Source organism: Schistocerca serialis, chromosome 1, assembly GCF_023864345.2.
Source record: "Schistocerca serialis cubense isolate TAMUIC-IGC-003099 chromosome 1, iqSchSeri2.2, whole genome shotgun sequence".
Lineage (NCBI taxonomy): Eukaryota > Metazoa > Arthropoda > Insecta > Orthoptera > Acrididae > Schistocerca > Schistocerca serialis.
In genome coordinates, this window is record NC_064638.1 from 214,768,107 (window position 1) to 214,781,928 (window position 13,822).

General features: G+C 40.1%; 1 protein-coding gene across 1 annotated transcript in view; it reads right to left on the reverse strand.

Moving 5' to 3' along the window:
- Positions 1 to 13,822, reverse strand: part of LOC126460424 (protein sidekick-2-like) — a 1,057,356-nt gene that overhangs the window by 694,902 nt on the left and 348,632 nt on the right. The gene's annotated exons all lie outside the window — the stretch shown is intronic.

The following is a 13,822-nucleotide window of genomic DNA, read 5'->3' on the forward strand; positions in this document are numbered from 1 at the left end:
GCTCTCGACTGTATCCGCACCCTACTTTCACCATCTTAACCATGAGTATGACACTATATTACACTCACATCCATTACTATCATCTGCATATAACAAATGCATTTAAGGACATACCTCTTATACTTCACGAAGGAAAGGTGCCCACGACCGGGACGTATAGGGAAAATCTGGCAGTAAAGTGACTGGAGCTGCCCTTCGTGATCTCCCAGACACTCATACCAAGGGGTTGTACTTGGTTTTACAACAGAATTATTAGTTTTATGATAAAGAGCTATGGCGAAAATTTATGTAATTGCATAGGCGATGGCTGCCAGAGTCAGTTGACAAAGATTTCCGAGTATGGTACCGTGCAGTACTGTTCGAAATTATACTGGAGACAAAAACGTTTCGGCCAGAGTTACAGTTGTTTTTTTACATTATAACGCGGTACATATTCAGAAAACCTTAATGTCAAATGGTACAGCCTGTTTCAGTTTTCATGGAAGTGTTTGGAGCATTTTTTTTTCCTTTGTAACACAGCGGTACTAGTTGTGTTTTATTCCCTTTGTTTTACTTCTTTTGTTGCAGTGCTCATACTGACATCTCTGAAATGACAAAATGAAATGTCATCTGCTGTGGGCCACTGTATCGCTTGTTCATAACTGGTTTTGGATGAGATATGTATAGCTTTGCCCCTTTTTTGTAGCTCATCTTCCATCATCGTGTTACCCTCTTCCTTTTGTCTGGAGAAGATACGCTCGTCGGAAGCACCTTAAATTTAAGAACGTGTACAATGATCTTTTCCGCAGACGTTTTCACGGTACTACTGTCTACACAGAAAACACCAGTCGAACCCGAAAGACTTGTAAAGAGCAGAAATCGCTCCCGAAACGGCACTCTAATCATAAAGCACCTTATCTTCTGTTAAATATAAATATAGAAAAGCTAATGGGCACCAGATTGTTCCAATAAAAACTGTGCAAAACTGACAGAGGGTGAATTCGTCAGTGTTCATCGATACTAAAGCCGCACAACCACGCTAATACAAATTAAATACGATATTACTATGCACAGACATGAGATTATTAATAACTGTCTCTAGTATAAAAATATGTAGTCCTCCACAACCAACCACACCGAGAGGATGACAGAAACAATTCAATTTTAAATAATTACTAGCCACCAGCCTGGTGACGGCATGGCGCTTTCGTCTTGACAAAACTCAGTTACATGCACCATTGCCAGTTTAAACAAGAGAAAATAGAAAGATGCTGTAAATAAATCGTTACCTTCAAATTCCTGTGTTTAGCAAAGTATTAAATGTAGAAATAAGACTGATGCATAAATAAAACCTTAAACTCGCAAAGTTTGCATTGTGCCCAATAGGTTGCTTTAAGACTACAGGGTCTTGGCAAAATTGCAACAAATTTATGAAAGAGTTCTTGCGCGTTAGAATAGCGTTGTAATAACAGAGATGTGACGGGGAGCTCTAACTTTCATTTGTCGTAGTTTTGGTTATTATCGCAGTTGGCTGCCGATATCGAGAAATCCATCTTCACCGAGCGCATTCACAAGGGCGACGGTTGAAACGCGCGTCCGGCCATCCTGATCTGGATTTTCCATGACTTCCCTTAAATGCTCCAGGTAATGCCGAAAGGTTTCTTTGCAATGGCACCGCCGAAACTTGACACAATCCGATCTTGTGCTTCGTCTCTAATCGCGCTGAAGTCGACCTGGCTTAAACCTTAATCTTACTTCTTTCGGTTCAACTTCCAACCAGGTGGGACACCTCCTCGTTAGAGTATTGATGATGTTCGTCGCTACCTAAACGACAGCCTTTCACTTAGATGGATGGCGCGTAGTTATCTCTGTTCCCTTGGCCCCCAAACGGTCTAACTTCTTGCTTTGGGAGTGCTTTAAGAACCACGTTTACCTACCTACATTGACAAGAACATTGGAACAAGATAGGAAACATGGTACAGATTAGCTGTAGTATTGTGTGTATTGTGCATTGAAACCAGTCACCTAGAAACGACGGAGAGGCTTCGTCCCGCCATTGCCGTCACTTGTTCACAACCCCACAACAGGCCACAGCATTCCACGCGCCCAACCACCGCCCCACATATTGGACCCAAGGTTATTGTGCGATTCGGCCCCTAGTGAACACGGAGCCATGGACCCAAGTTGTAAACAAGACATGTGCATGCTCGTGGTTGCTCCTTAACGGTGTGAACTGTTGTTACACGAAGTGGACTGGGTCCTCTGGTCCAACTAAACCTATCATTGCCTAAAAAGTGTAATGTTCCGCTACTTTTACACCACTTTCAGCCATTCATGGACTTTCTGTAGCCAAACAGGGATATAATTTTTATGAATGACAATGCGCCATGTCGAAACGTCCTCGACAATTACGGTGAATTATTTGCCCTCACAGATCGCCCGAAATGAAACACATTGAAAAATTTATAGGATGTAATCGGGAGGTCAGTTAGTGTACAAAATCGTGCACCGGTAACACTTTCGCAACTTTGGACGACTATCTTGGCAGCATGGCTCAGTAATTCTACAGGAGATTCCCAACGGCTCGATGCCACGTTGAGTTGCTACACTACGCCATACAAAAGAAGTTTCGACACGATATTAGAAGACACCCCATGAATTTCGTCACCTCAATGTGGGTATGGCAAATTTGTTGTGCTTCATGTTTTTATGCGAATGGAGCACTGTATTTCAGTTCTAGCGCACTTTGCAAACTACGTACAAAGCAGCTATTTTGGTGTCGTTCCGTAGTACAGCCGATGACCGATAACGACAGCAGAAAGCTATCTTGTACACCAGGTGGGGCAAGTTTGCACGCGCCTACCTTCTAAAAGGCCACCCCACACTGCGACAAGTTACAGTACTGTTCCTGCTATGGTGATGGTATTCTTTTGTGTTTGCTGCTAATTTATAACGACAGATGGTTTTTTATAAAAATATCCAGAATTTCGAAGGAATGGATATTTTACGAATAAACATTTTTTAAAAGTGTTTCTCACAAACCAAATATTTTGGCAGTGCTGTTACTTCAAAACGATATGCTGTCAGATTCATGAGAAAGTGTACACCATAATTTTAAATGTAACGTCCGCAGCGACATCTCTGATAGTGATCCCGAATCTATTATCAATGCGCTTTGGCACAGTGTTTAGATAAACAGTGTGGGAGTCGAATTGTTTGTTTTGTCGGGTGCAGTTTAAAATGAGTGCATAATATCTGAAGCGCCACGATACAATCTTCCTTGTAAATCATCCAACGAAAGGGACCAAAGCTTTCATATGGACCTGCTCCTAAAATTCCTAGAAATTTAAAGTCACTGGTTGCGAAGTGCATCAAACGATATTTAGAAGTTGGAAACGCAGATGATTTACCGGAGAGAGAGCGAAGGTGCTCAGCTATAATCAATAATGGCTTCGATTGGATAAACTATTAAGTAATTGTTCAATTAGTAATAACATGCATTTTCATGTAAACAAACATTTACAATAGTGTCGTTTATTTCGTACAGATAACTGCGTACACTTTCTTGTGGAATTTACTGTACGTGCTCTTTAGCAGGTCATTAGTAAAAAACGAAAGAAACTGCAGTAATCGAGGTCGAACAATACCAAAAAACACAGATTACTAAGAACTAAAGTACTTCTGTCGACCTTAACGGGTCGATTTTCACATCCCTTTAAAATGTATGAGTTAGCTTAAAACGTAATGATCCAATACGTTTAAGGTTTGATGAGTACCTTTCATGCCTTTAGTCACTCTTCTAGTACGTTACGTCAGTAATTTCAATTAACGATCATTGTAAGTATCATGAGAAAGGAGTTGCAATTCAGTTTAAGCGACGCCCATTTCTGTATATTGCTCTTATCAGTATATACTGCAAGTTTCTACACTATCACACACCAACAGGTATTCCGCGTTTGGCAACCTGATAGACGTTCCGCGCCGCCGTCAATGTAGAACCGTCGCTCAGAAGCGACTTCCGTTATAGTAATGTAAGGACTGCGAACTGGAAACAAAGGTTCGGATGAAAAGTCTGCTACGCTATTCTCGCTCTGAGGAACCTGGTTTCCTCGCGAGCGGCACTCGATTTAAATCCGTATAAGAGATATAAATCTATGGGCTGTCGTTCGCCTGCCTGCACTTCACAGCAGGGGCCCTTAACGAATAAATTTCGCCTTGTCAGACGCACCCTCGGTCACATGTCAGCCGAACGTCGCTGCGAGCCACTCTCAGGCGCGTACCGAACTTATCCAACTGTTCTGGGTCACGCGAACTTCTGAAAACTCGTCCACTGTATAAAAAAACGCTACAAATAATCCTATAAGTTGAATAAAATTAGTTTTCCCTTTGATTTTTTCTATATATTTAAGTTACACCTAAAGTGCACAAAGACATTAGGTAGAATGTCACGCAGTGGTGGCCGTGTTCTTTTGTTTCCCTTTATTGTTTGATGGGACACATGTATCACGAGAAAGTAGTGCACAGAGCCTTCAGATACATCTGTGTAGTGCCACCGCCTAGTGAGAAGCTTTCCGAACTTCGACAAAATGCCACAGACCATGCGGTGGATATAAAGCTGTAACAATCTAATGAGGGGTATGTGAGTCTAAATCCGTCGCAGCGCGTCAGTATCATGAAAATCGTTCAAATCAGCATCTTGTCCGTTCCAAGAATGTCTGAAGCAGCTAACTGTGTTATCATATGCTTCACAGACAATGTTTCGAAACATTCCACACCCCTCAGTAACTCTCCTGATACGTAACATGATTTGTATGTAGCGGGACGTACTCGTGTATGTCCCAACAAACTTCATAGAACGTAAGTAATTTTGGTATGATACGTGTCAAAGCCATCTTGAAATTTTGTGCTGAAAATTTGTGTGCAATATTTAAAGTTTTTCGTTGTCATAGGAATAAATGTGTTTTGTTCTCATTTGTTAAACTTTTTTCCACTTTTTCAATAGTAATACAAACAAAAATTCGAAATTCCTAGATTCAGATTAAGACATGGGCATAATTAAGTTAGTCGGACGCAGCTGTCAAGCCTCACCAATTTTCAAAACTGGGCCAGTTAATTTCATTTTCGTAACTTCAGTGCATTATTGAAAGCAATGGAAAATAGTTTTCTTCAGTACTTTAAATGTTGCAACGCAGTCCGCAATCGTGATAATCAAATATCTGTTTTAGTTTTATTTCGAGACCATGCACTCTTAGACATATTGTAGATTCAGGTATATCTTCTGAAGAAGGCTCAATTATTTTGCTGAAACCTAGGTACAGGTCGATTTCATTACCAGAATCGAGGTTGATAGTTTCTTGCATATTAAAATAGTTTTTGTTCGTTTACTGTCGAAAACATATGAAATAAGTTTAATCCATGAAGGTTTACTCGAATTGTGACTTGCAACCATTTTCATAATTGTAAATAGTATGATTGTTTATTGAGATGGAAATTTTCCGAGAAACTTACTGGTTTTAAAGAATATTGATATCTGAAACTACGGATAAATTTCATATTTAATTCAACAAATCTAGTAAAATGGACCACAATACATCAAAAGTTGGCTGTGTAGCCTCCACGTACGAGAATGAGCACATGCACAGAACCTTCCATCATGCTACTAGTACGCTGTCAAGGTTTAGTAGACAAAATATTTCTTGACGCAAAGAAATACTAAAACTACCTATTTCCCTGAAGAAGGGAAGTCCTTGGGAGCGACACTTACGGGTGTTACTTTACTTTCTTCGATAAAGTTGGTCAGTGGATATGATGTTAACTTGCGCTGCCTTAAACACAGGTGTTACTCTTTTCGATATTCGTGGGATGTTAGTGAAACAGTTTGGTCAAAGCGTTGCGCACAACCCCGCCCTTGCCTCCCCCCCCCCCCCCACCCTTTAGTATGTTCACCATCTGCTCTTTGAATCTGTCATAAGTGTGGCAGGAACAGAACCCCCTACCACCAAACGTATTTGCTGTTTTAAGGTGGCTTGCTGGTACACAACAAAAATGCGGCCCCGTCTCAGGGCCAAAAGGGTTTAAGCCAACCAGAAACGAACTGGAAGCAACACATATTAGAAACAATGCACAATAATTAATTAGGAAAAATATTCATTACACTACTTGATTGTGAAATGTTAAATGTTTTTATGACTTTGGTCTAGTCCTTAATCCAGTGAATGATGATTAATGTAACTATTTAAATTTCCTTTTCGGTCTTTTTGAGTGGCGACGCTGGTCAGTTCTGTTTCTGCGTCTAACTATCTGTTGACAAACGTTATACAGGGTGTTACAAAAAGGTACGGCCAAACTTTCAGGAAACATTCCTCACACACAAATAAAGAAAAGATGTTATGTGGACATGTGTCGAATAACGCTTAATTTCCATGTCAGAGCTCATTTTAGTTTCGTCAGTATGTGCTGTACTTCCTCGATTCACCGCCAGTTGGCCCAATTGAAGGAAGGTAATGTTGACTTCGGTGCTTGTGTTGATATGCGACTCATTGCTCTACAGTGCTAGCATCAAGCACATCAGTACGTAGCATCAACAGGTTAGTGTTCATGGCGAACGTGGTTTTGCAGTCAGTGCAATGTTTACAAATGCGAAGTTGGCATACGCCCATTTGATGTATGGATTAGCACGGGGCAATAGCCGTGGCGCAGTACGTTTGTATCGAGACAGATTTCCAGAACGAAGGTGTCCCGACAGGAAGACGTTCGAAGCAATTGATCGGCGTCTTAGGGAGCACGGAACATTCCAGCCTATGACTCGCGACTGGGGAAGACCTAGAACGACGAGGACACCTGCAATGGACGAGGCAGTTCTTCGTGCAGTTGACGATAACCCTAATGTCAGCGTCAGAGAAGTTGCTATTGTACAAGGTAACGTTGACCACGTCACTGTATGGAGAGTGCTACGGGAGAACCAGTTGTTTCCGTACCATGTACAGCAGCTGACTGGCCTCCACGGGTACACTTCTGCGAATGGTTAATCCTCAATGTGTCAATCCTCATTTCAGTGCAAATGTTCTCTTTACGGATGAAGCTTCATTCGAACGTGATCAAATTCTAAATTTTCACAATCAATATGTGTGGGCTGACGAGAATCCGCACGCAGTTGTGCAATCACGTCATCAACACAGATTTTCTGTCAACGTTTGGGCAGGCATTGTTGGTGATGTCTTGATTGGGCCCCATGTTCTTCCACCTACGCTCAATGGAGCACGGTATCATGATTTCATACGGGATACTCTACCTGTGCTGCTAGAACATGTGCCTTTACAAGTACGACACAACATGTGGTTCATGCACGATGGAGCTCCTGCACATTTCAGTCGAAGTGTTCGTACGCTTCTCAAAAACAAATTCGGTGACCGATGGATTGGTAGAGGCGGACCAATTCCATGGCCTCCAGCTCTCCTGACCTCAACCCTCTTGACTTTCATTTATGGGGGCACTTGAAAGCTCTTGTCTACGCAACCCCGGTACCAAATGTAGAGAATCTTCGTGCTCGTATTGTGGACGGCTGTGATATAATGCACCATTCTCCAGGGCTGCATCAGCTCATCAGGGATTCCATGCGACGGAGGGTGGATGCGTGTATCCTCGCTAACGGAGGACATTTTGAACATTTCCTGTAACAAATTGTTTGGAGTCACGCTGGTACGTTCTGTTGCTGTGTTTCCATTCCATGATTAATGTGATTTGAAGAGAAGTAATAAAATGAGCTCTAACATGGAAAGTAAGCGTTTCCGGACACATGTCCACGTAAAATAGTTTCTTTCTTTGTGTGTGAGGAATATTTCCTGAAAGTTTGGCAGTACCTTTTTCTAACACCCTGTATATTACATCTGATATGACCGACAGGAGGCGAGTGTTCACATGAAACGGCGTTTGGCTGATTGATATTCACTACGGAAATACGAGGACTTACTTAAAAGGAATGCCTCCGTATTCTTTATGTGTGAAAAGTCTTAAAGTTACATAAATAAAACACACGTTCTACATCCTTAGGCTGCACGTCTACATATTCATTTCGCAAAATACTCATCCTCACGAGGAACACATTTGTGGCAACGAGGAATCCGTTTGTTGATACCGTCAGTCTTAGAATGTTTGAGTCACAACCTCACTTCTGCTTGTGCAGCTTCATCACTTTTCAAAATTTATTCCTCTAACATGTTCTTTAAGTACCGAAAACAAATGAAAATCCAATGGGACCAAGCTGGGACCGGATGGTGGCTGATCGATGACAGTGAAACCAAACGCGTCGGATTGTTGCAAATGTTGCAGCGCTAGTGTGTGATCTGGTACGGTTATGCTGAAGGAGAGGGTGCACTAAGTGTGAAAAGAACTCTTCGCATTCGAAGCTCAATTACAGCACACTGTTTCTCACGCACCGACATGTTTGCGTTGGAAACAGTTTTCTTACACGCCACGATTCAGAGCCCTCTAGCGGTAGATGGCTGCAGATATGTAGATGTCAAGAACAACAGGTGTACACTGTTAATAATGGTCGTTTTTTATTAAAAAAACTGTAAGAACTTTCACATAAGAAATTCGGAGGCTTTACTTTTCTGCACACCGTGATATCTGAGTGATCTGTGGAGAAAGCATAATCTAGTCCGCGTTTCGTGCGCTCTCTGTGGTTTCTGAGTATAACTTAGTTCCATCAGTCTACGGACTGGATTTGCAGGGTACGGCTGTATCTCATACCTTGTGCCGGACGCTGCGTTGGAGTGTTCACATTTATATACTGTCCTTGTTGCGCAATGAATAATGCTTCTGACAACATATCAGAAGAGTCAGTGTTCGTATTTCGGCTGGGTCGTAAAATGAAAGTATTATGATCATTACTAACGTGAATACTAGCCAAAAAAACCAACAAACATATTTCAGAAAGATAAATGTCCAGATAAAGACACTGCGATACCTAAGTAAGTGCGGGATTTGGAATGGATCTCGTTAAAATCCCTTCAACATAACTAACTAGGTGGTGCAGATGTAGACTAGAATTTACAAAAAGACTAATTCAGGATATAGCTCCGTACGTGTGTGCGTATACATGTCTGCCATGTAACACAGTAAATAGTTATCATAATTAGTACGAAAGAATTATAAAGAAATTGCATTAGTACGAAATGCTGACAGTGAAGCTCTGTATACGCTAGTATTATCGGCGTCTACATCTCTACATGTTCCTATTTCTACAATTCTAATCCTTCTTAATTGTATCATCAGTTTAACAAGCGACATCGTCTATCGTGCGTTGGCATAGGAATACCAGATTGGCTTGACACTCCAATGAATGGAAGACAGTCCTAGATTAACAATAAATTAAATAAGGATTTTGAAGTTCGTGGTTACGGTTTTGTTTTTCGGGGGGATCGTCAAATGAAAGTATTATGATCCAGTCGTAATTTTCATTTGTAACCGTCGAATTATTTCGAGGAGTGGTTGTGACTGGCCTCGGTCTTTCCTTCGAAATTCCTCTCCTTACCCGATCTGAAGATCGATATGAAACAGTTTGGTTGTTTTCCGCTTTACTACTACTACTATTAATATTATTTGATACTGTACTGTCAATTTGTGATTAACTATGCATTCTATACTACTTTCTTGTGAGCTTCAACACCATTGATGCATGCCACAATTTGGGATACAAATAATGATGAATACAGTTATTTACTAATACCATTTCTTCACTGTTAATGGCAAGTAAAACCCTTGAAATACACCGTATCGTTACTAATCGTTGAAATACAAGCGCCCTGAAGTACTGGTATTGAATGTCCCGTATTGGAGTTATCTATCGGAATACCACATATTCAGCTTGCCTCAGTCTCACCAAAATAAATGAATACTGCTAATATTCCGTATAGTATAGTTGCTATTAGACTCTCTTCTACCTGGTCGTAACTCTGGCACACACACACACACACACACACACACACACACACACACACACACACACACACACACTTATATGAAAATTACAAATAAAATGATATTAAATGAGAATGTCTTACGTGTATACCACAATTTGAAAGATAAATTTTTCTAGATTCTATTTTTTGCAGGTTCTCTTTGTTGTTGTGTTTATTGTAATTAGGAAGACTGTCGCGGTGTGGAGGGAAGACAGTGTAAAACAAAGTCATTTATCAATCAATAATGATTTATCTACGTGCTACGTTATATTGTTAAATAAGGTAGTAACAAGCACTGTGTATCAAAATGTTGCTTGCTTGTGAACTTACACTGTTTTACTAGAGCAAAATCAGTGATGTCTAAATAAACAATTTCCGTGGAAAACGATAAAACAGTAGAGACTCATAAACACCACAATAATTTTAATATAAAAGCAGAAGGTTTGAAGTTAGATGAAATACGGATGTAGACTTTGTGCTGACAGAATGGCAATCGATTGCATTTAATCGAGACTCACTGCACGATCCACAGATAGTTACACAGCCGGCATAGCCTGTCACGTAGTCAACATCACGTGTCCACTACGCGCTCTATAAATCCTGAGCCATCAAGCCTTAGCGGCTGTAGGCGGTTTACCTTGGAAGATGACTCCTGTAGTTGAGACCAAGCGACAGGAAGCAGTTTTATACATAGACCGCACCTTCAAGCCCAGAAGATTTAACTGAAGATTGATAAACCGCTTTCGTATAAAACTAAAAGCATTAAGTGGAAACAGTAATGTAGAAGATGTAGTATGAAACTTCTGTCATGTACTCTGCACATTAATTCTATCTTTACCGAATCCAAGTGAGACTCATCCACTTGGAATTGAGTGTATCCAGGAAAGTAAAATAGTTAGAACGTATGGTGCTAGAAGCGCACAGACATTTTGCATGTAAGCATTAACGTCCACTTAATAACGCAACATTAACTTTGAAGTATGAGAAAGTTTTTAACGATAGGAAAGAAAACGGATTAAAACTTCAGTTGTTGCCGCTACTGAGCAACTTATTTCATTTTACCACACTCTGAATTATGTAAATTCCTTTCTGAGAGTCGGCGATGAAGTTATTCATCGAGTTGCAAAACAGCATCCGTTGGAACGTCTCACCTAGAAGCTGCTTTTGTTATGGAAACTGTGGTGTTGTTGCAATGCAGACCTTTGGCTGTTCTCGGAAAGATGGTAAGAAACAATTCTGCAATGGAATGTATTAATTTAAAAAACGTACAAAATAATTCAAAAGGTGCTCTCGTGCATCGACTCAACGTGCGCATTCCGCTGTAGACTGCTGCGGTGTGGAGGGAAGACAGTGTAAAAGAAAGTCATTTATCAATCAATAATGATTTATCTACGTGGTACGTTATATTGTTAAATAAGGTAGTAACAAGCACTGTGTATCAAAATGTTGCTTGCTTGTGAACGTACACGATTGATAGGAAGATAGTACTTTGCATACTCATTAATGGCCGAGTGTGTAATGATATGTTTACGTAGAGAGTTCTCACTTTTATTAGTGTTTCACTTACAAATGTTACATGTTTTGGCCCACACACAGACTAGAAGAACTGTGGCAATTCTGTACACAGCCCGGATACAGGAGTAGCTGGTAACAGTTTCACTTCGTGACGCCATCGGTAGAACAGGCGTAACTCACTCCCCCCTGTCAAAAAATTGGATAATAACTCCAGAATGAGCCTTTCACTTTACAGCGGAGTATGCACTGATATGAATATTGCTGGTTAATCCTGGTCTTGCATAACGTTTACTCTGCGAGGAAGACAAGGCGAATAAGAATTTAGCACACTACCACAGCGAAACCAGAATATCTTTGCGTTTTCTTAATGGAATTGTTTCGGTTTTTGTTCTTTTCGTTGTATTGCTAGTACCGACTGTTCAAGGTTCTGTGCCAGTTTCTTGATAAATATATGACCTGAAAATATTATTTTTTGATCTCGTCTTGCTTGTGAAACTTCTCCCTTTCGGCTCACTCCTGAGTATTTGGAACCTGGAATCTTCTCGAAAATCTGAAGTTGTATTGGAACAATGGCAGTTCAGTTGATTTCAACAATCGTCTATGTTCTGCTTATCTCCACAACTTACATTGCATCATCCATATAAGTAGATTGCTTCTCGGTTCCTTTCAAAATCGTCCATCCTCCATCGCAACGAAAACTGCTTATCCTTCGACGAAATTATTAATTTTCGGTTAATCACAATCACTTTTACTACTGCCTGTTAGTACACCACACAGTCGTGAGTCAGACTGCGTGCATTGTTATTCTCTATTTGCAAAATTTTACAGAGATAATATTGCCTATGGACCAAATCGTCCATACATCTACATTAGGCCGAAAATGTATAAAATTTAATTTCCAAGCATTAATACTGCAGATTCATAAAAAATATTACATTTTGATCATACTAAACATTGAATAAATAAGACATTAGGAGTCAATGAATAATTACAGACTTTCAGTAAGCCAAATATTCGAACGGTTTCACATTGCTTTACGACGAGACAAGCGACGACAGTATGCTCAATACACCTGCCTCCCAAATTTTAATAATACATAATCATAATTGTTAGAATTTATTATAGCTTAGGAATATACTACAATCACATATTTTGTTCAGTATAATTAACAGAGTTCAATTACGTTAAGCACTTTGCTGTAACTGCTCTTCCACTCGTTAACAACACAATGGGGTACTAGTGCCCATCTCATTGAGAAGCTAGTTCCCATCTCTTATCTTCTGTCTGTTTCAGTGTTTGTAAAGAGCTTATGATGCATCATAATTGTTACTGCCACTCTGAGATAACATTGCCTCATAGTCCATACCTCCATGTTTGTAAATATCCCTCCGTTGCCGCACATGGTATATTGGCAAATAGATAAAATGGTCTCTCATTTTCTACACTCACCACGTGTGTTTCCAACAATTACTAGTATTCGTCGGTGGACTGGTCTTTAGAACTGGAGTTCTAGCCCTAATCCCACAGGACTTCATTAATTCATGCATGAAAATACTACTATGTTAGCTCGGTGCAGGCACACAGAAGGGTAAAGTAAATAACACAACATTTTTTAAATAGATGTTTTTAATAAACTGTCTTTGGCAATATTTCTTTAATTCAGTGATGTTTCACATCCGATTCTCTTTCGATTATGGTTGAGTTTACCCATACAAATTTTCAAACTGTTTTTCAGAAACTAGTACTTCTGATAAGCCAAAAACATAAGTGTCTCTTGCTTCGGCACTAAATTCGTTATCATTCTTAAACAGAAACAACTCTTCAAATTGTAAATCTGTATCAATTGGTCTTTCATCGTGTTTCCTTTTCCTCAAGTACAATTGTCCTCGTTGATCTTTTTGAGGCCAAGAAATGTTCTCCACGTTTAAGATGGGTTGTATTTCTCCCTTCATCGTTAAGGACAGCGTTTCACCAGGACTCTCATGTGCTGTGCAGTTCATGACACTTTTAAATAACTGCACATATGTTAGACAATCAGTGAGCTTATCTGAACAGTAGTTTGCCGGCAGACACAAAATTTCTCATACTACATTCAGATGGACTTCTTGCCACGCTGTAGAGTGTAGTATGTGATATTCTTATATCAATAGACTCTTACCTCTCTTAGACATGCAATAGTTGCCATTATGATACTTTATGGCCTTAGGTGCCACCAATTCTCCGACATATAGATCAGTTTTTGCTGCAACATTTTTCCCATTCGCTCTACTGTTCCGATATGGCTTTATAAACATTCTAAATAAACAAGAAAAGTAAGTACCATTCTGTTCATATAGGTCCAGGCAAGCGATCGAATAACTCCAAGC